Here is a 21,668-nt window from a genome sequence, read left to right as displayed (position 1 = left end):
TCATTAAATTTACTCAGCAAGGGAGAATACCACTTCAATAGTGGTATCTCAACAGACAGAAATCAGGTAAATTTATTTTCAGAGTTTTCTTGGTTAGGCTCAAGAAGTTACGGTAAGCCTTTTAAAGCAGGGAATTGATTAGGACTGGATAAAGTTCACATAAAATAGTTCAGGATTGGAGGACACAGAAGGTGTTAAGGTGAGCCTTGATGAGTAAATTGTTTTATTAAAAAGAGAACTGCTTCCTGAAATGAGAAAACCGTTTGCCCAAGTCTATTGATTTTCAATAATTTCTACATAAGCAGTAAAGTTATATATATAGGTTTGATGTCTCATCTTCCTGGGCAAGAATTTGCTCGTGCAAATTGTTAAATTATATTGATATAGGTGGGCTCAGTTTTAATTTGCTAATGCAAATATTTGCATCAATTTGCAGACCCTCATTTTAATCCTTCTTTAGCCTAAGCTACAGGATAGATAATGAACATGTGGGGCATGATTATTCCAGATCTGTACTGCTGTTTGAGGCGTTGTCATCATGTATCATGTTTTGAAGAGTGTCTGTTTTAGCCTCTGTTATCAACTATTTCTTTCCTTCCCTCTCTCTGTCTCAATGATCATTTGATCGAAAAAATTCTGTCCAACATTTTGATTACTGTAACTATCATGGACTGAATGTGTTTCCTCACCCCCACCCCCTCACCCCCAAATCATATATTGTTCTCCCTAATGCCTAATGTGATGGTATTAGGAGGTGAAGCCTTTGGGTGATAATTAGATTTAAGTTAAATTATGTGGAGGAATTTCATGATGGGATTAGCGTATCTGCCAGCACCTTGATTTTGGATTACCCAGTCTCCAGAACTGTGAGAAATAAAGGTCATTTAAACCACCCAGTATTTTGTTATAGCATCGTGAGCTAAAACAGTAATATCTACAAATTCCAAGAAAAGGATTATGACTACAGTTTGTTGTGTACTTTCAATTAGCAGACTAACATGTCCAAATTAATCTAAGACAATGGATCCAATTTCCAGTTTGAATAACATGGAAGAAAAGAGTTTGGAGATATTAGCCAAATTACCTATTTCCTGACTTCCTATTTCCTGATTTCTTTATTTTCTAGATCTTTGTAGTAATATTAAAGATGTTAGAATGACTCTAGGGATTAAGTACAACATTCTTTGACTAAAATTACACATATTTTATGTTGAAAGTACGATATTATGTTTAGGACACCTCTGTTTTGAAACATGACCATGCATACAGTCTCAAGGGCAAGAAAATACATGCTATTAGTAATATTGTCTATATTCTATGCGATTCTCACATAGGATTCCCCACCCCCAATTCTGAGACCTCTTATAAGCATTTAAGGGCCTGGAAGACAAAAGAAAGTGACAATAAATTTTGATTTTGAGTCTTAAATTGAGACTAAAATATTATCCTTCTTCAATTGTCTTAAGAATTTTTTTTGCCAAGAGGGAAAGTTGATGGCCCAAAGTGGACTCTAGGTAAAATCAGAGATTGAACTGAGTGCACATACCAATTTGCTGAGAAAACAAATCGCCGTCCTATCTGTAGAGTTTGGCCAATAGACTTTTATGGAACAAGTATAATAGCACTTAATGGGGTGGGGGCACAAAATCATCTGATTTTAGCCAAAATACCTTTATGGGATTGCTGAATCATATTATATTATATCAGACAACTACCACTGAAGAGTGGACTGGCACACAGGTGGTGAGATGTATAATTCAGAGATTATCAGGTAGGTCAAAATAGAACATGAGAGATAGCTTAAGTTATGAGACTTCCTTGTAAAGTCTGTAAGTGAGACAGTTTCCACATATATACCATTTTCCTAAGGAGACTTTCTCGTCTCTGTTCCTGTGCAAGTCAGTTATAAAGTCTGCAAAGTCTAGTAGGTGCTCAAGTATAATTTTGGTTGGAGACATCACCCTCTCTTTTCAAGTGTGGCCTGGTAGGAGATTTTAGAATTTTGGATATCTGGCCTATTGTGGTATTTTCACACAAAAATCATATTTCATGGAAAGTGAAGAGAGAACCAAAATCATATTTGCTTCAGAATGTATGCCTGAATTATGTCTAAATGTGTTCAATAATCTATACGTTAGTTTTCCAATGGATTTATCCCTTTTTTTCCTCATACAACTAGATTGGAATGTAATGTAATCATAGGAGTATCTTTGGGATTAGCCTCCAAAAGTTCTTACCTAACATCTATAACTTTTCTTTTCTTTCTTTTTTCCCCTCTCTCTCAAGATTTTATTTAAATTCAAGTTAGCTCACATACAGTATAGTATTAGTCTTAGGGGTAGAATTTAGTGATTCATCAGTTGCATATAACACCCAGTGCTCATTACATCAAGTGCCCTCCTTAATGCCCATCACCAAATTATCCCATTGCCCCACCACTCTCCCCTCCAGCAACCCTTAGTTTGTTCCCTATATTTAAGAGTCTCTTATGGTTTGCCTCCCTCTCTTTATCTGATTTTATTTTTCTTTCTCTTTCCCTATATTCATCTGTTTTGTTTCTTGAATTTCACATATGAGTGAAATCATATGGTATTTGTCTTTCTGACTGACTTATTTCACTTATATCTATAACTTTTCCAAACCCCTCTGGTTTCCTTTACGACTTGACGTCTTTTAGATCAGGCTCAGGGTTTTCCTGATGTGGGAAACAAAGGCAGAAGAAAATTATTAAATTTTCTTACTACCTACAGCCCATTGACAAGTCCTTGAGACAGGCAGAGAATGACATTCCTCTAGGGACTCAACTGCCTCGATGTTGATACTTTGCTTAGGGCGAAAGGCAATCTTAGCCCAACCCCCAGGACCCTGTAAGTCTACTTTAACATATAAAAATTCCTATGGAAACTTCTTTTGTCTCTAAACCCCCCAAGATGCTTGTTGACAATCATCCCCCAAGCATGTGGCCCACCAATGTACATCTGAAGGGTCTCATGACTAAGGTTTTATTAGACAGTAATAAATGACCTTTTCCCAACAATAGCTAGCCCCCTCAAGGTCCTGGAAACCTTGCTTCCAAAATTCCTAGAGACTTATGCTATCCCAAACCCCCTCCCAACTTGAAAGTATATAATGGGCCACTCCTCATGACCCCAGTGCAGCTCTTTCTGCCACGGGTCCTGTCCCCATGCTTTAATTAAACTACATTTTGCACCAAAGATGCCTCAAGAATTCTTTCTTGGCCTTTGGCTTTGATCCCTAATGTTCTTTCCTACATCATTTTTTTAAAAAAAGATTTTATTTATTTGACAGAGAGACAGCAAGACAGGGAACACAAGCAGAGGGAGTGGGAAAGGGAGAAGCAGGCTTCTTGCCTAGCAGGGAGCCCCATGCGGGGCTCAATCCCAGGACCCCGAGATCACGACCTGAGCCGAAGGCAGACACCTAATGCCTGAGCCACCCATTCTTAATCTGCCTTTCCATATATAACCTGAGTTATGTTTAGCCCTCCCTTTCATTCTCAAAAGTTTTCTAGTTTGAATAATAAAATATATGTCCATCTTCTCTACCTTTCATTAAATACCTCTCAGTCTTCTATCTGGTTCTCTTTATTTTTATCAGCCCAACTCAAATCCAAGCAACCAATATTTTTTGCTCAGATCACTGAAATAAACTATTTGGTTTCTTTATTGCTCCTGTCTCCTCCTCTGCTGCCCCCAGCAAGGGCTCCATCCCACTCCACCCGAAGGGATACCTTATGTATTCTGCATACAGAGAGATCTTTTCAGATTACAAGTCTGGTTATGGGCTTACCTATCTCCCCTGGTTTATCTGAAAAAACCTCTCCCTGTTAGCATTATCCGACCAAACTTCTTTTCTTTCACCAATACATAGTAATCTCTTCCATAAAAGAGTATTTTCACATTCTCTCCCTCCTCCACTTGCTCTGATTAATATCTCATCCATCGTATCTAAACCCAAAGGTTATTCTCACAGGGAAATTTTCTATTACCTCCTGTGGTAGGCTGAATAATAGTCCCTCAAATATGTCTGCATCCTAATCTCCAGAACCTGTGTTACGTTATACGACAAAAGGACTGTAAATGTGAAGAAATTGAAGATCATGAAATGGAGAGATTATCTTGGATCATTCATGTGAGTTTGATATAATAGCAATGGTTCTTCTAAGAGGAACAAAGGAGGAATCGGAGTCACAGGCGAAGGTGATGTGATGACAGAAGCAGAGATTAGAGTGACTGGTTTTGAAGATGAAGGAAGACCATATCTAAGGAACACAGGAGGAGGCCACAAGAAACTTAAAAAGGCAAGGAAACAAATCCTCCCCTTAGAGCCCTCAGAAGGAAACAACCCTTCTGGAACTGAATTTAGCCCAAGTGAAACTTATTTTGGACTTCTGACCTCCAGAACCATAACAGAATCATTTGTTGTTGTTGTTTTAAGCCACTAAATTTGTGGTAATTTGTTATAACATTAATATACACTGGTACATTAGATCTTAACTAATGGTATCACCAGATTTTCCTTTGTCACACTCACAAAATCAGCATTTTTACATTTGATTATTTATTTTTAGTTCTCTGTTTCATAAGTTGTAAGCTATATAAACTCCACCAGAGTTCCTGGCATATAGCATACATCCAATACATTGAAAAATTTTACTTCTTAGACAAACAAAAAGTTTCATAATAACATTAAACATCTCAATTTTTGTGCATCTTTTTTTCTTCTGCTTTTTAAGGAATTGTTTCTTTAGAGACAGATAGGGAAGTACAACTATTTCCAGTTATCAGAACTGTTCTCTTCCTTCCATTCTCCTTCAATATATAACTGAAGGAAGCAGAATTTATTGCCCTCAAATAAGGATAAGGCATAAAGATTATTTTGACCTGATTTTTTTAAAGAAACAGCAGTCACAGAAGAAGCTGTGAAAATCAAGTCAAAGTTACCTTTTCGTAAGAGACATCTCCGTTTGTAAGGGAAATCTCCATCTGTAAGAATGTCTCTCTGTACCAGGAGGAGGAAGATGACCTAATCTCCAGAAAATAGAAATAGAAAATAGAAATGGAGAAGGCACAGATTAAATCTCTATGAGAACCGAATCTTTGTTTACTGTGCTTTCCTGGTAACCTCTCATAACTGGTCTCACCCCATCCCAACGTCTTTTTTTGTCTTTAGCAGAAGATGGTACTCAAAGTGATGACTGGGGCCATTTGAGGGAGTTAGTCAGTTTTCCTGGGCAATGTACATTATTAAACTTCTGTGTGTTCTTCTCCTGCCAATCTATCTTTTATGACAGGGGGATCTCAGCCAAGAACACACAAGGATAAAGGGAAAATTAATTTTTCTGCCCCTACACTGGTAATGGAGTGTTCCATCTCATCCTTCTGGATGTTACACACAAAACTAATAGGTCACGCCAAGAAGGTACTTCCTAAATTTTACTAAATGAAAAATTAGTTTTACTTTCGGAAAACTACATGTAAATGTGCTTTGTTTGTCACAAAATATATGCTCCTAAAAAATCGTGAATAAAATATTTGTTAACAAATAATTTTTGCTTTAAGGAATCATATGGAGTTCTTTTATAAAATTGAATATCCATCTTTTCAAATACTATCATCATTCTTGGTGACTTTCTTTTAAAAATATACTATGCTTAAAATGCATATAAACTACAGATGAAAGCAGGAAGTTTCAGAGGATTTGCTTATGAAAATGTGCTCATTTTCTCTAAGTTTTCAAAGGTGCATTATTTTACAAAGCCAGCTCCTCCAACACATTTAAAATTATGTGCTTGATTTTAAAAACCCGATTTATGCAATTTTATAGAAAGCATACTTTTTGTATAAAGACTAAGTATTTTAATATTATTTGTTAATATTTCACTTTAGATATTTCCATCTGTTTTTATGACCATGTGTTTTAGAATTGATTGATCTTCCGTTTTGCCATAACCTTTAATGAATTGATTATGGTAAAGAAAAACCTCAGATAATTATTTTATAATATACCGAGGGGGAATGGGTAGGGCTGTCTTCTATTTTTTGAATTACAATATTAGAAATATTACAGAAAGACCAAAATAGACCACTAACAGGACTTATAGGGTTCACGAAAGCCTGATAACTATGGTTCACGCACTTCCAATTTTCAATTTTTCTCTGAGAGATTGAGGTCTGCTCAATGGTGTGTATTGAATTGAATCTTTTCTCTGCTATCAGGTATATCTAATTTTTGCTTTTAAAAGATGCTTCTTGGCTAGATGATTATTAAACATAAGTATATGCCAAGAGATCCATTCGAAGATTTAAAATGAGGGTTCTTATGTTAAATCACACTTACAAGAGAAATAAGAGCTCACTTTCTAATATTAGCACATTGAGTCTTGACTCCTGTTTTTCTCCTAAGTTTTAATTTTTCTGCTTTGCCTTCCAATGCATTTCAACTAAATGATTTGCAAACCAGAGGCTTGACACTATGGTTACATTATGGTCCTTATTAAATTTAGAGGAAACACTAACATGTGATACTCGTAAGAATGATCCTATCACCACGTGTGCTCAATAGTACCAGTGTTTTATTTTTAAGGTGATTATACCATATTGTTTGATGTCATTGGATTTCATATCATGCTAGTTTTGGAGACATTGATAATATTCTTAGATTGACCATCTTCTCATAATATAAAATAATTCTTTAACTGCTTCAGTGTATTAAAGACAACAGGCCCATAGTGGAGACACTATCCTAAACCCCACATCACCAGAGATTTAACTAAATAACAGTTTTGGCTGTCCCAGAAATGAAATGTTAAACCAGTGAATCGGGAATCATCTTGTCAGCATTAGTTAGGTCATCTGCCTGATCAACCCCTGCGATCTCCTATGAGGAAAGTAAACGTGCAATTACCCGTCTGTCTTTTTGTCCACTACAATGCCTTTGTTCCTGCTTTTTTCTACCTCTAAGATCTCTTGCTTTGTATAGCTCTTCAGGGCTTCTCTCTACCTGTTAGATTGGATGCTGCCGTGAATTGCTGAATGAAGCCAATAAGATCTTTAAAGTTACTGGGTTAAATTTTGTTTTCTGACAAATGGAAGACAGATAAATCTAAGAGAAGATTTTGATGGATATTTATAGCAAGGCATATTATTTGGGGGTTGGATGACCTTTCATAATGTAATGTAAGCAGTTTGTGAAGCCTTTGAAACTATCTTCAAATTTCTGTGTGTGTGTGTGTCCATTTTTCTGAAGAAAGAATCCATAGTCACCCAAAATGTTAAGAACAGTGCTCTCTAAGTTAGTGATCTTTATAGCCTAAAAGAAAATAAAAGTGACTACAGATATTAAGTAAAAAGAACTTGATTTAGACTGAGAGCGGAGAAGCCTTAGTTTTATTTGCTATGCTAAGTGATTTCATGTAAGAGATATTTTGAAGTTTAAGAAAGCGGAATTTTTTAGTGAGAATCAAATTTTAGCTTGATGAACTCCATGAATGCCATGCCTAAACTTAATACACATTTCCGAATAGTGCGTGTTACACTTTCATTAGTAGGCATTATCTCAGCTGGCCAGAGGATCTGGCAACTGCAAAATCTTGCTTTTTCTGACGCCCATCTTGCCAACATCCTGTCTGTTCTTCACATGGCAGTCAAAGGAGATTTGTAAAAACCTTTACTTAAAGCCCTCCAGTTGCTTCCCATTCCAATTAGAACAAAATCTAAAATTTTATGTACGGTTTGCAAAGCTGTGTGCGAACCCTGCCTATATCTTTAATTTCATTATATGCAGATTGCCCTGTAGTCCCTTATGCTTCAGTCACAGGGGCTAGTTTCCAAAGCCGGTTCTGTTTTTGGAGGCTCCTCCTCTGGATCTCTGGATGGTTTACTCAGTGTTCAGGGGCCTCTTTGAACATGGTCTCCTACGAGAGGCTTTCCTTGACTACCAAATGTGAAGCTGTCTCTTGTTTTCTTTATCACTTCATTTTAATTGGTGTTCTTCCGACCACTTGGTAGCAGTCGTTAATAGCTTACATAGTTGTTTGCTCATCGTCTGCTTGTGGGCACTTGAATGTAAACTTCACGAGAGCGAGAGTGTTGTCTTTCTTGCTTACCACTGTATCTTCAGTGCTTGGAACTTGTGTGAAATGTGCAAAAAACTCGGTAAGTATTTGTGAAGTAAATTAAATTAAGTTTCATTAAGTAAGGGTTGAAGCAAATTAAATAAAGTTTCATTAAATAAGGGTTTCTATTAATCTCCTAATTGGTATGGTTACAGGAAACTGAAGACAGGGAATAAGAAATAGCCTTTGACAATATAGTGCTCAGCTATGGTCATACCAGCTGAGCTCCACTCTGCAGGCATTCCTAGCTTCTATCTTTATTTTTCTCTTCATTCAGATGTCTGTAATAAAATGAAAACAAATAGGAATCATCTACTTTTCTCTGAATGACCTTGAAAAGGCACCATTTAGTCTCCCCTTCACTTTCGCTCTATGCAGACATATGCCTGGTTTTCCAATTTGTTGTTTGATAAATGACTGAAAATCTTGCAATTTGATTAATAACTAATACTTATGCAGATTTGAAGATTGATATTTTGTACTCATGGTACAAAGGTTGATAAACTTTTTTAAAGATTTTACTTATTTATTTGAGAGAGAGAGAAAGAAAGAGAGAGCACGCAATTGGGGGAGGAGCAGAGGGAGAGGGACAAGCAGACACCATCCTGAGCAAGGAGCTTGACTTGGGGCTTGATCTTACAACCCTGAGATCATGACCTGAGGCAAAATCAAGAGTCAGCTGCTCCACCAACTGAGCCACCCAGGCGCCCCTCATTTATGATCTTTTAAATAAAGATCTAAGGGTTTATATCAGAAGACTGGCTTTTCAGCACAGCATAAATGATACAGAAGCTGCTGCATATCCAGCCACCTTGCTATGCTGGGACTCTGGGAGCACATGAGGATGTAAACTGAAAAAAGGTTTTAAACTTGGCAACCAGCAGGGAGCACTGCTATACTCTGAGTAGGGATGGGCATAGAAGAGCTGCCCTAGATGTATGTGCCCGTAGATCTGGGCTTGACCACATGACACTGTGTGTCTGCAAGTTTGCTCTCAGTTTGCTGTTTACAGACAGGTTTAATTCAATTGGTTCTAGCAAGGCTTCTAGTATCATACAGCCAGCCACAACTTCCAAGAGGAGATGTGAGACTTCCAGCTAGGAGGCTCAGTAAGCACAAACAGTGCTCTCTCTCTCTCTATGACATGTACATATCAGATTTGTACTCTGCATTAATAAATAGACTTATTAATTATGCATTTCATTATGCAAATTCCAAAATGGTTTTTGAGATAGCTGCTCAGTGGAAAAAAGTATAGATAATATTACATTAGAGACTAAAGTGCAGTGGTAAAAACATATTGAATGATCTTATTCTGAATAATGGTATTTATAAGAATGTATATGAAGGAATATTTTGGGAAGAGTAAATATGAACCCCTAGTGTGTCCTTCCAGAACATTGAACCGTATATAGGCATTAAGTCGAAGCACAAAAGCTAAAGTAAACAGTAAGGAAGTATGGAATAGCTAAAGCAAGATGACAGAAATAAGACAAACTGTTTATTATAAAAGGTAATACTTTTTTATTACAATGGACAAGTAGGTAAGAATGAAGAGAAGAAATATAAAAACTGTAAATGAGCCTTTAGCTAAAGAAGTTATAGAAAGACTACACATGTAAAAGGAAACAGGAGAGAAACATTGATGAAAGAAGAAATAAATGAATTAGAAAAGATGATTATATCATACATTTTTACCTAAATTCAAAAAGTAATACATTATTTTTCAACAGCCAAATTACCATTAACATTTATTTAAGGAATAAAGAAATAAAACACTGAGAAGTCCTGAAGTAGATAATAACATAATTGTGGGTGAGGTTAAAAATAATAAACCTATATGTCAGATACAGTTATATATTATAATAAGGATAAAATGATTATCAAACAGATATAATCCTTACATTCCTGGAGTTTACAACTTATCAGAAGAATAAGACAGTAACAACAAGACTATTAATTACATGTATTGCAAATTGTGACAAGTACACTAGAGAGAACAAATAGGACTCTGTTATCAAGAATATGAGGCTGGGGGCGCCTGGGTGGTTCAGTCAGTTGAGTGTCCAGCTCCTGATCTCAGCTCAGGTCTTGATTTCAGCGTTGTGAGTTTGAGCCCTACGTTGGGCTCCACACTAGGCATGGAGTCGATTTTTAAAAAATATATATTGGCTGTATCAGATTTACATAGGTTGTAAATGCAGGCTCTCTGAAGTGGTGACATCTAAGCTGATATCTAAAAAATGAAGGAGGGGAGTAAGGTCACAGGCAAAGGAAACAGCATATTCAAAGGCCCCGAGATGGGCAAAAACTTGGAGTATTTGGAAAACGCCAAAGTCAACATGACAGAAGAATTGGCCATGTTTACTTCTTTAATAAATTTGAGAAGATTCAAGATTATATGTATAATACTATCACTTTTCATCAATTTTGATACTAATATGTATATGACAAATGATAGAATTATGTTAGGATTACTTTTGATAAGGATATGCCTATGGAGATTTTTTTATGTGTGAAATTCATCTGTCATAGGTGTTTCAGCAATAAAGATAAAAAAGGGAAAAAATAGAAAACCGTCTCTGTAATCATGTTTCTGCTCATAGTTTTACAGCAGTAGATTTTAATTTTTTGTCCCAGGTCTCCTTTCCATTCTTAGAAACTATACTGTGAGTCGTTGAATACACGCTCTACAATTGGTCTTTCTATGTTGAGCTTATTTTTCTATGAAGAATGCGGTTTTATCTTTATCTGGACATTTTAATTTTTTCCCCTAGTTTTTCTGATGCGCACTCTTTTCTTTTTGCTATAATTCCTTGTCTAGAAAATCAAATTTGATTATCTTACGCCACCACATAAGTTGCTATTTACTTCTCACTTATCATGATACTCAGCTGCAAGGGAAAATGAATTCCTAGTCTAAATTTCAGTTTATTATATATGAAATTCTATTCACTTGAAGGGGATACTGAGGTTATTCTGTCTTTGGTCATTTGTTGCCAAGTAAATCAAGAGAATTGGTATCACAGTTTTTGTAAGTCTCAGAAGGATTCCGTTACTTCTTTGTTACATCTATCAGGAAAACCGTATTTGCAAAAGATGGATGTCACCTATGCACATGGCTGGCTCGGTACTTCTCCACAGAGTCACTGACTACTGCTGTTCTTTGATATTAATGATTGAGTATCTCCAATAAGCTCTTTTCCTTGAACTTATTTATGGCTTTATTGAACACTTAATGTTCCTTTTTTTGTGATTCAAGTTTACTGTCATTGCACTAAGTATTAAACCCATTGTCTTACTTCAGGATTTTAGGATTTTGTTTATTTCCTCATCTGGCCTATAATTCCTCTCTTGCCCTAAATTTTCTGGCTTCATTTCTGGATGATGTTCGCTACAGTCTAACGTTGTATCCATCACTACATTCTAAAGTTGTGTTCCTCTGATTGTTTTACCACTTCTAGTCGGGAGACAACCTTGCAATTGTAGCAAATACAGTACATATAATGCATAAGTGCACATAGTACTTCCTGTCTTAAGAAGATAGCCAAGCATCTGTATGACCAGCAGGGCGCTGTAAGAATTCCAAGTGTAAGAGCATTTGGTTGGTGCTCGCTTGAAATATATGTATTTACGCATCCAATAGGAAATTCTTCTGTATACTTTTGTTAACCTAAACTTTTTTCTGCCCTTATGCAGTCACAATGCTTTCATTTTTAGTTACATGCTTCTGCTAAAATGGCAAGTGTTCGTAAACAACAATTTGTCCCAGCCATTTTCCAACAGAAGCCTGTTTTAGCGAACGATGTCATGTTAAAAGACCCTTGACCACACTTTTACAAAATGAGCTGTTCATGTCTTTTTGTACTTCTTGCTGACAATAATAGTTTTGTTCAATGGAGAAGTATGTTTTAAATATGCTGAGATGTGTAGAATTCATATCTCATAATAGTAGCACTTTCCAAATATGAAATAGAAACTGCAGAGTTGTAGAGGAAATCTGCAATAAAATTGCCTTTTACATTTGTTATATTTGTAATCAGCCATTAGTGATGTATGTGTTCATATGCTTCTCTTTTTTATATTTATGTCCTTTTCCTGGGTTTCTCTTATAAAGTCAACTGTAACTGTGCTTGAAAGAAAATAAGGAATGCTTTAATATTTGTGCACTTTCAGTATTCATTCGACCTGAAAAGAATCCTGATATAGTGGAGAGAACATGACCTTTAGAGATAGTCAAAGGCAGATTTGAATCCTGGCTTTTTCCCTTTTGATATGTGTGTGTGTGTGTGTGTGTGTGTGTCTGTGTGTCTGTGTGTCTGTGTGTGTGTGTATGAGTGTGTGTATGTGGAAATATTAAAAGCATTTTTAATGATGGAATTTAAGTCACCATGTCAATGAAATATTTTTTGATCAGAAAATTCTATAAGCTCTTCTTATATCATACAATTCATCAAACTGCCTCTAAGACCCTTTAAAAATACTCAAGTATGTGTTTTTAGCATTGGTTTCCATTTTTTTCTTTCCTGTCTCTTCTATTGAAAAAGACTGTTGAAAGAGACTAATGTCGGCACTTTTAATATATCTCCTTTTGCAAATGCTGTTCACTCTTTTTTCGAGCAGCCTAAGTTCTTTCTGCTCTCATTTCTGTCCATTAAAAATGTTATTATTTCAGATATATTTTGAATTCCAATTCCCAAATATAGATTTCCTGGATCTCCACTTAGTTTCTCTTGTGAATGCCCACAGACCTTATCCAAGACACCCTGATTCTATTTTGAGTATAAAAGATGAAGCTGTTAAGATGTTTGCTAGCACTGTAGTAGTTGGCCTTGTGTTGCTTAACTGCCCATCACATGCTTGTTCTTCTCCAACTGTTTTTCTGTTCTTTCTTAATTTAAAGACTTCCTTGTGTTATTCTTTATGCCTGGGACTCTCTTCATTTTTCATTGCTTTCGCCTGCCATTTCTAAGTCATCCTTGGACATCCTTTTCCCTGGGAACTTCAATGTCCTTTGCACGATTCAGGCTGGATTAGATGTTCTTCCTATCGTGTACCCAGCTCCTTCTACTTAGTTAGCACAAATAACCCCATGTGAGCATTTGTCACATTACAAACGTACTTGTTCATTTATCTGGCTGTCTCCTTCACCAAGATGTAAGCTTTACTAGGAAAAAAAATATGTCCTGTTTACTATTGCAAACTTGAATGCCTGGCACAGTCCTGGGTACACATGAATATTATATAAGCACTCAATATGTATCTTTTAAATAAAGGAGTAATTTCTATTTAATAAAGTGATGACTTTTTATATTCCTATTTGGGACATGTTTTGTTGTTGTTTTATTTTAATTTGACTATTCACATTTAGATCTTTATTTTTTTAATTTAAATTCAGTTAGCCAACATATAGTACACCATTAGCTTCAGATGTAGAGTTCAGTTAGTCATCAGTTGCATATAACACCCAGTGCTCATCACATCACGTGCCCTCCTTAATGGCCATCACCCAGTTACCCCATCCCCTCACCCACCTCCCCTCTAGCAACCCTCAGTTTGTTTCCTACAGTTGAGAGTCTCTCATGGTTTTTCTCCCTCTAAATCTTTATTTTCTTTTTAAAGATTTTATTTATTCATTTTGAAAGAAAGAACTCAAGCAGGGGGAGCAGTAGAGGGAGAGGGAGAAGCAGGGAGCCAGATGCAGGGCTTGATCCCAGGACCCTGGGATCATGACCTTGAGCTGAAGGCAGACGCTTAACATACTAAGCCACCCAGGCACCCTGGGACATGTTTTTATTTACACTATTTTATTGCAAGTTCCTTGAAGTCAAGGAAGTTTTAAAATTCTTGACTTATCATTCCCAACTTAGCCTAGTACTCAATTGACATCTTTTGAATTTATTTCTATTCAAGGGATTTATAAATATTATTTTTGTATTTATAAAAATACTATTTTATAATCTTTTGAATTGTGAGAAGATATCAGTGCTTTTTATTTTTTATTTTTATTTATTTATTTTTTATTTTTTGCTATTCAGTGCTTTTTAAATGTGTATACAAGAGCATGCCTTTTAGATTCTATGATAACATTCTGAGCAGTTGAAATATAAAGGCAGAGAATAGACTCCATGACTAAAGCTCATTTTTTTTTAAATACAGAAAGAATAAAGCTGTCTGTTTGATGCCTAAATTAAAGTGGGGAAATCCTTCTATTGAATCATTTAGAAGAATTAATTTAAAAGGTCAGAAAGAGGTGCCTGGGTGGCTCAGTTGCTTAAGTGTCTGACTCAGTTTCTGCTCTGGTCATGATCTCAGGGTCCTGAGATCAATCCCCGCCTGGGGCTCTACACTCAACAGGGAGTCTGCTTCTCTCCTTCTCCCTCTGCCCGTCCCCCTGCCCACACATGCTCTCTCTCTCAAATAAATACATCTTTAAAAAAATTTAAAAATCACGTAGATGAACTTGTATTTTTATTGCTTAAGTAAAACTGGATTTGTAAGTAAATATTAAATTTTGGTTGTACCCTAAATTAGAAGTTTAGGGGCACCTGGGTGGCTCAGTCAGTTAAGCCTCTGACTCTTGATCTTAGTGTAGGTCTTTATCTCAGGATCTTGAGTTCAAGCCCCGTGTTGGGCCGCAGGCTGGCATGGAGCTACTTAAAAAATAAAAGAAGAGTGTAACTGGATTCTAGTCCTGGCTCTACTAGTAAATGTATGTTCCACGGCAAGGCACTTGTTTAATAAGCAAGAATGATATCAAAATAGATTTTTAAAATCCTTTTCAGTCTAAAATTATGATTCAATATAAAAGACCTAAAGATGAGGATGCAATGAACTCTTAAATCATACAATTTAATTTATCTGCATTTCAATTTCAGTTGACTAAACTCCTATTTGGTGGTTAGAAAAAAGAGGTGGAATATAATTATTAAAAGCATCATAAAAAATAATAATTGATTTAATTATACTTGTATGCATTTTAATGACAAATTATTGCTCATATAGACCTATTAATTTATTTAGTCTTATTTTATTTTTACTGCCCCTTTCACATACCTGGGTAGAAATGTTAGATTAAATTAGTTATCACCTGCAGAGTATAAAAGCTTTAATAAATAAGATTACCTGGAGCTTACTTATTTATTGGACCATTCTAGATTTTTATAATATCTGCATAATGACTGCACAAGAAGAATCCTTTATTCTTCATTTCCCCATGCTGCAAGTGTGTGTGTGTGTGTGTGTACATACAATTTCTTTAAACCCCAACTATAACTACAAATACCCTATTATCATGAAACCGTGAGAGAACGAAATATGCTAGGAACAAAATTATCTGAAAAGCAGTTTAATAGCAGGAATGCCACTCCTGAAAATCTCACAAGTTCTAACAGCGGTTATATCCATTTTTGTTTATGTAATCACTTAAACGAGAGAACCAGTTATTCAGGTTTATTCAATTTCAAGTAGGGAAGAAAAACAAAAATTTTGATGCTGAAATGTTTCCTAGTAACTTGTATTAAATGCAGCCAGTCTTTTTGAAGATGACATCGTGATGATGTAACAGAGAACTCTTTATTTCTCCACCTGTATATCCCATAAAACATTTTACAATCTATGGACCAAATATGTTTTCAGTGGATCATTGAGAGCAGATAATTCCTGTCCAGTTATGTAATAGCTTATTTTATCTCTGTTTCAAATAGAAATAATCTAGTGAATTAGTCATTCCATGTAAACTTCCCCTGTTGACTATCAACAATCTCAACCCCCCAACCCCCACAAAAAACAAAACAAAAAAAACCCACAAAAACTTTTTTGTGATACTGTTCCTCTGGAAAGGTTTCTGCTGAGTGACCTTGTTTTCACTTGGAAAAACAGCAATTCACGGATTCTAAGGTAGGATGCACCATGATGAACTTGGTAAATAATGTCAAAACATTTGCCCTACTGAGAAGCCTCTCTTATTTGCCTCTCGGAACTGAGCCAGGGATCCGTGAACTCAATGCTCTGCTCCTGTATTTTTAAGGGTGTTCACTCAAAAGAATCAGCAGTGAAAGTATTTCAGGAGTCAAGACAACTGCCTAGGATCTGAGTGTGAAGTACAGAAAGATTTGACAGCTTTTTTGTCACGTTGAAATTTTTTTCAGTACCTGATTATCTTCATTACCATAAAATTCTCAGCTTATTATATTAAGTCATATAGATACTTGATCCTCAAACTCACTACAGATTTTAACTTTTTCTTGATTTATGTAAATATTAGAGATGGATATTAGGGCAATGAATGTTTAGTAACATTAATTGGTTACTAAAATAAGGCAAAATGTTGTATTGAGTTATATTTTTTAAATAGTCAACTTCATAGATTTTAAGTACCTAATTTGATTAGCTTTTACAAATGTATACAGTCATGTATACATCTTGCAAAGATCAAGATCCAGAGCATTTCTCTTACCCTGACATTCCCTCATGCTTCTTTCTAGTCAGTACCACACTCCTAGGACCCAAGCAATGGTTGTCAGAACAATGAATTTTCTCAGATTGCATATATAACTGATATCATGCTACACACTTTTCCTGTACATGAACTGACGTATATTGATCAACTTGATGTTTTGAGATTTATCCACATTGTTGCTATATCAGCAATTGTGTCTTTTTATTTGTGGACTATCATCCTATTAGAAGATGATAAAGCCTGCTGTTTAATCATTTTTCTCTCTATAGATGTTTTGAGTTGTTTCAGTTTTTGTACGTTACAAATAAAGCTTATAGAATTGTTCTTGTACAAATGTTTTTGTGGAAATGCTTTCCTTTCTGTTTAGTGTAATCTCTGAAACATAGTGGGGTCATATGACATAATCTGGAATCTGATTAGGTTTTCTTAAAGGGTCATATACACTGGAAAACATGAAAACTACTATATCAAAATAAGCAGCATTGGTATAAGTTACCATCTGTATTGGAATCCCTGGGTATCACGTATCCGACGGTGAAATTGAGGCCGTTTTATGGGTAGAGCATTTGTAATTGAGACAAATTACAGGAAGTTATAGTTCATGGCAACTATCAGAGCATTGACTTTGGGTGAAGCCAAATACTTCTTTGCCGCGACATGCAATTTGCTTTCAGATGGTGTTAGATTAACCCACTTACGTGCTATTAAGAAGCTACTTGACGTTGATCAGCCCACTTTTAACTCCTGAGTTTTGGTTTCGTTTTGTGTTTATTGAGAACATTAAAAACCACAGTGCAGGGTCATTGTCATGCTTTGAGATGAACGTGTAGAGTACAGAGCAAATTCTAATTAATAGTATTTATTATAAAGTATGTGAAGAGCACATGGCTTTCTTGTCCTCCAAGTTGTAAGCAGTAGTTTAGTGGGAGGAAATGACGGGACAGGACCTCTTAACAAACCACAGGAGAGTTCACCTAGCCACGCAAGCTGGAAAAAGAGGGGTTTGGAGTTAGTTTACGTTCCCCAGGAAGGCATGTGGGCATCTTCGGAGTGTGTATAAAGCCTGAGTAACAGGTCGAGTAATTTTATTTGGGAATACAAGTGATAATGTCCAACCCCATGTTCAAACTGAGCATTTGTTCACCTTGCTGTGTATTAAATACGGAGGAACAACACAAAGCAATGAACTCTGTGCAGTAACAAATCTATGGGTACACACTGAATTGTACGTGTGTATGAAAACATGTAAGTTTTGCAATTAAATGTGAAGATTCATAATACAGATCTTACAGAGTACAAATAAAAATTTAAAACAGAAAAAAAGCTAGGTTGGCTTTATTCAGGATCTAGAAACATTGTTTAAGAATAGAGGTTCATGGGGTGCCTGGGTGGCACAGCAGTTAAGCATCTGCCTTTGGCTCGGGGCATGATCCTGGCGTTATGGGATCGAGCCCCACATCAGGCTCCTCCGCTGGGAACCTGCTTCTTCCTCTCCCACTCCCCCTGCTTGTGTTCCCTCTCTCGCTGGCTGTCTCTGTCTCTGTCGAATAAATAAATAAAATCTTTAAAAAAAAAAAAAGAATAGAGGTTCATATTACATTTTGATGACTACTTATATCTTTTCCCAACAGTTTTGTAATGAGAATCCTACACTGAAAATAATGTAAAATTTTAATACAAATTTTGATTATGTGGATTATATAGCTGGACTTACATAACAGACTCCGCATGTTTTAAAAGCAAAAATTGTTCCTTCTATCCCTCCTTTTTATTTCTTCTCACCAGAAACTCCTTACGAGGTCAACAGTGGCACCACTGCCCATTTGTTTATTTTAAAACAAACGAACAAACACAACCATAATGAAAAAAATCCAGAATAGTTCATTTAGTATAGCGAGACCAAAAATTGATCATCTGATTTATTATTTTTAATTATACAGTTTATTTTATACTCTCAAAGGTACAAATTCACCTTTCTTATTTCTTCCTTAGAATTATTTCTGATTGAATAACATGTTTAGGCTAGAAAGATCACCTAGCTATCAATACACATGGTTTCAGTTCTACTGTTGACTTCTGGGAGATCAGAAAAGCGTGTTAGCATATGTATGCTTTAAATTTTTCTGTTTCCTCTTTCTAAATGACTAATTTAAAACATTGTGCCACTCGGGTGTAAAGATAATGTTTTCCAAAGCATCTTAGAGTCTTAAATCTGAAAATTTCATGGACAGGAAAATGGTTTTGTATAACCACAGCTTTAATGTTTTTTTCCTAGGAGAAATTACCAAATTATTATTCTTTCATCAAGAACTAAATATATTCTTTTATATTTCCAAAGCATGGTCCCTGTGGACAAGGACAATTGAACATAGTTAAAAAAGAAGCAGCGTTTAATTTATTTCAGCTGGCAACCACAAGAATGGGTTCTTTCTCTTATTTATTTTTATTTAATCTATGAGGCTGATGGCTCCCTCGTGAGAGGATAATATGAATACAGCAATCAGGACATTATTTTAACATTCCTTACGTGCCATCTTAGGTTTCTACATAGCCTGCCATTGTATCAGGCAGAAGACAAAACGAAAAGTCTTTTGCACCATGATCTTTGAATGTTCATTTATATTTCAGATACGTCAGAGGCTCCAAGACGACCTGCAAATATAACCGATCAGATAATATGTGTCCCGGAGAAGTTAAGTGGCACTGTCTGGCACTGTGTTGGATGCAGAATTGTACAGATGGACTTACTGCATTTCAGGATGTGAGAGAATAGAACTTTCAGATATAACCAACTCACACATAGACAATGAATGTAATGAAAAAGCAAGGAACTTTATGGTCTTCATCCTGTTTTGTCTTCACTGATGTTGTCCTCATTTTATTTATGATGAATTACTATAGGCATAGTTTAGTGAATTAATGGCATTATTGACTTAGACTTCGATGTATCATTTTCATGTGCCTTTTCCCACTGTACTGTCTACAAGTGAATGACGCCTTCCCAGACAACTTAGAAAACAAGCTATGAGTATTCATGCATGATGAGACTGGATGATAAAAATGGCTAATTACAGGAAAATCCCATGGAACGTGCTGCTTTGTCATTGTTTTTGTGATTCTGTTCTTTTATGTATTGATGACAATATAAACTATTACCTTGTTACTAACCCAAGATTTAAAGTCAGCATATACGATTCAAAATAATTATGGTGGTCCATTTTTGAGGCAAGCAGTATACAAGTTTTCATTAATGCTTGATGGAATTACATCTTAAAAGAATATAATAAAAAACGGCCTTGCAGAAATATTCTATTTGATTTTTTTTAAAAGATATTACTGTTTTCTAAAAAAAATCTGACTTCAAAGTAATGAACTTAACTGTATTATCTAAAATCTTCAATGCAGATAATATAAAAGTGTTGTGGCGTTTTTAAAAGAGAAGTCTATAAAACCCCAAAACCCAATTAAAATGTATTAATTTTACATGTGAAAAAGAGGCATAAATTATATTGTATCAAATACTTTGAATTACTTAGAAACCTATTTTTAGGAATACTTCATTAAATTAATAGCTTTATATTTAATTTTATTAAACTAAATAAATTATAGAATAGCCAGTTCACTTAAAAGAAACATGTAGCAATATTTGGGATAAAACTATCTGCATAACTGAATTATCATTTAAGACAGAAATCACAAGGTGCCTGGGTGGCACAATCAGTTAAGCGTGGGACTCTTGGTTTCAGCTAGAGTCATGATCTTGGGTTGTGAGCCCCATGTCAGTCTCTGCACTCAGAGCGGAGTCTCCTTAAGACTCTCTCACCCTCTGGGGCGCCTGGGTGGCTTAGTTGGTTAAGAGTCTGCCTTTCGCTCAGGTCATGATCCCAGGGTCCTGGGATCAAGCCCCACATTAGGCTCCCTGCTCAGTGGGGTGCCTGCCTCTCCCTCAGCCTCTCCCTCCAGTTTGTGCTTTTTCTCTCTCACTCATGCTCTCTCAAATAAATAAATGCAATCTTTAAAAATAAAAATAAAAAAGGCTCTCTTCACCTCTCCCGCTGCCCCTCCCCTCCTCCTCCACCGTGGGTGCGTGCTCTCTGTCTCTCTGAACTAAATAATCTTTTAAAAAGAAATCACACTGAAGGAAGGATGGAAATGGAGAAGAGGAAAGGTTTCTAGCTGGCTGCTCGGTTGGTACACAGAAGAGAGATGTTACCACTCTTTTATCTGAATGTGGCCTCAAGATACGAGGTGTGTACAGCTGAGATAACACACAGCTGAGATAATAAAACCGTACAACTGACTCTGATTTTACTGTGTTAGCATCAAATTTTATATCCTAACCATTTGCTAAGACATAACTTTTAGAGATCCTCTCAAACTTAGCTATGTATTTTTTTCTTTTAAGTAAGTTTTATGTCCAACGTGGGGCTTGATTTCAAGACCCAAGATCAGGAGTCGGATGCTCTTTGGATGAGCCGGCCATCAGCACTTAGCTCTGTATTTCTAGCGTGTACTGTTAAGATGTCCCACGTGACCAGTGACTGCAATGCTAATCTGCAAAGCTGTTTAAAATCACGCATTTATAGGTAGATGTTACTTTTATTCTGAATAGCAGTTAGAGTGAGAGAGCCAATAGTTAATAACCAAGCTGCCTTGTTTTATTATGCCTACATTTTTGTTTGCAGAAATATAATTTAAGTAATTTTGAGGAGATGCTGAATTCGTTTGTAGAAATGTAAAACTAGACTTCAGGAGTTTGCTTTTGACATGTTTGGAACTTTTAATATAATAATACATTTTAAAGATAATTGCTTTGTATTTTAAAAAGGAATTTTAGTAGATAATTTCTTAAATTGAAAAAATTCAGTAACTTTCTGCAACCAAAATATCATCATGACTAATTAGAAATGGATGAAAATGAAGTCATATTAATGTACGTAACTCATATGCCCAGACCTTATCAGTCTACTGCTTTAACACAAGGTTTCACTGATTTTCCTTCAAAGCTATCATTCCGCTTAGCTGCTGAAAATCCAGTCTTTTTTTCCTGACACTTATTCTTTTTAGGAA

General features: G+C 35.8%; 1 long non-coding RNA gene across 2 annotated transcripts in view; it reads left to right on the top strand.

The window, feature by feature from the left end:
- LOC113266165 (uncharacterized) overlaps window positions 1–21,366 on the top strand; it is a 137,174-nt gene extending 115,808 nt beyond the window's left edge. For both annotated transcript variants that reach the window (XR_008957177.1, XR_008957178.1), the window contains exon 6: window positions 19,227–21,366. This is a non-coding gene — a long non-coding RNA (uncharacterized LOC113266165). The remainder of the gene's footprint in view (window positions 1–19,226) is intronic.
- Window positions 21,367–21,668: the final 302 nt, after the last annotated feature.

Source organism: Ursus arctos, unplaced genomic scaffold (assembly GCF_023065955.2).
Source record: "Ursus arctos isolate Adak ecotype North America unplaced genomic scaffold, UrsArc2.0 scaffold_37, whole genome shotgun sequence".
NCBI lineage: Eukaryota > Metazoa > Chordata > Mammalia > Carnivora > Ursidae > Ursus > Ursus arctos.
This window is presented reverse-complemented; position numbering and strand designations above follow the sequence as displayed.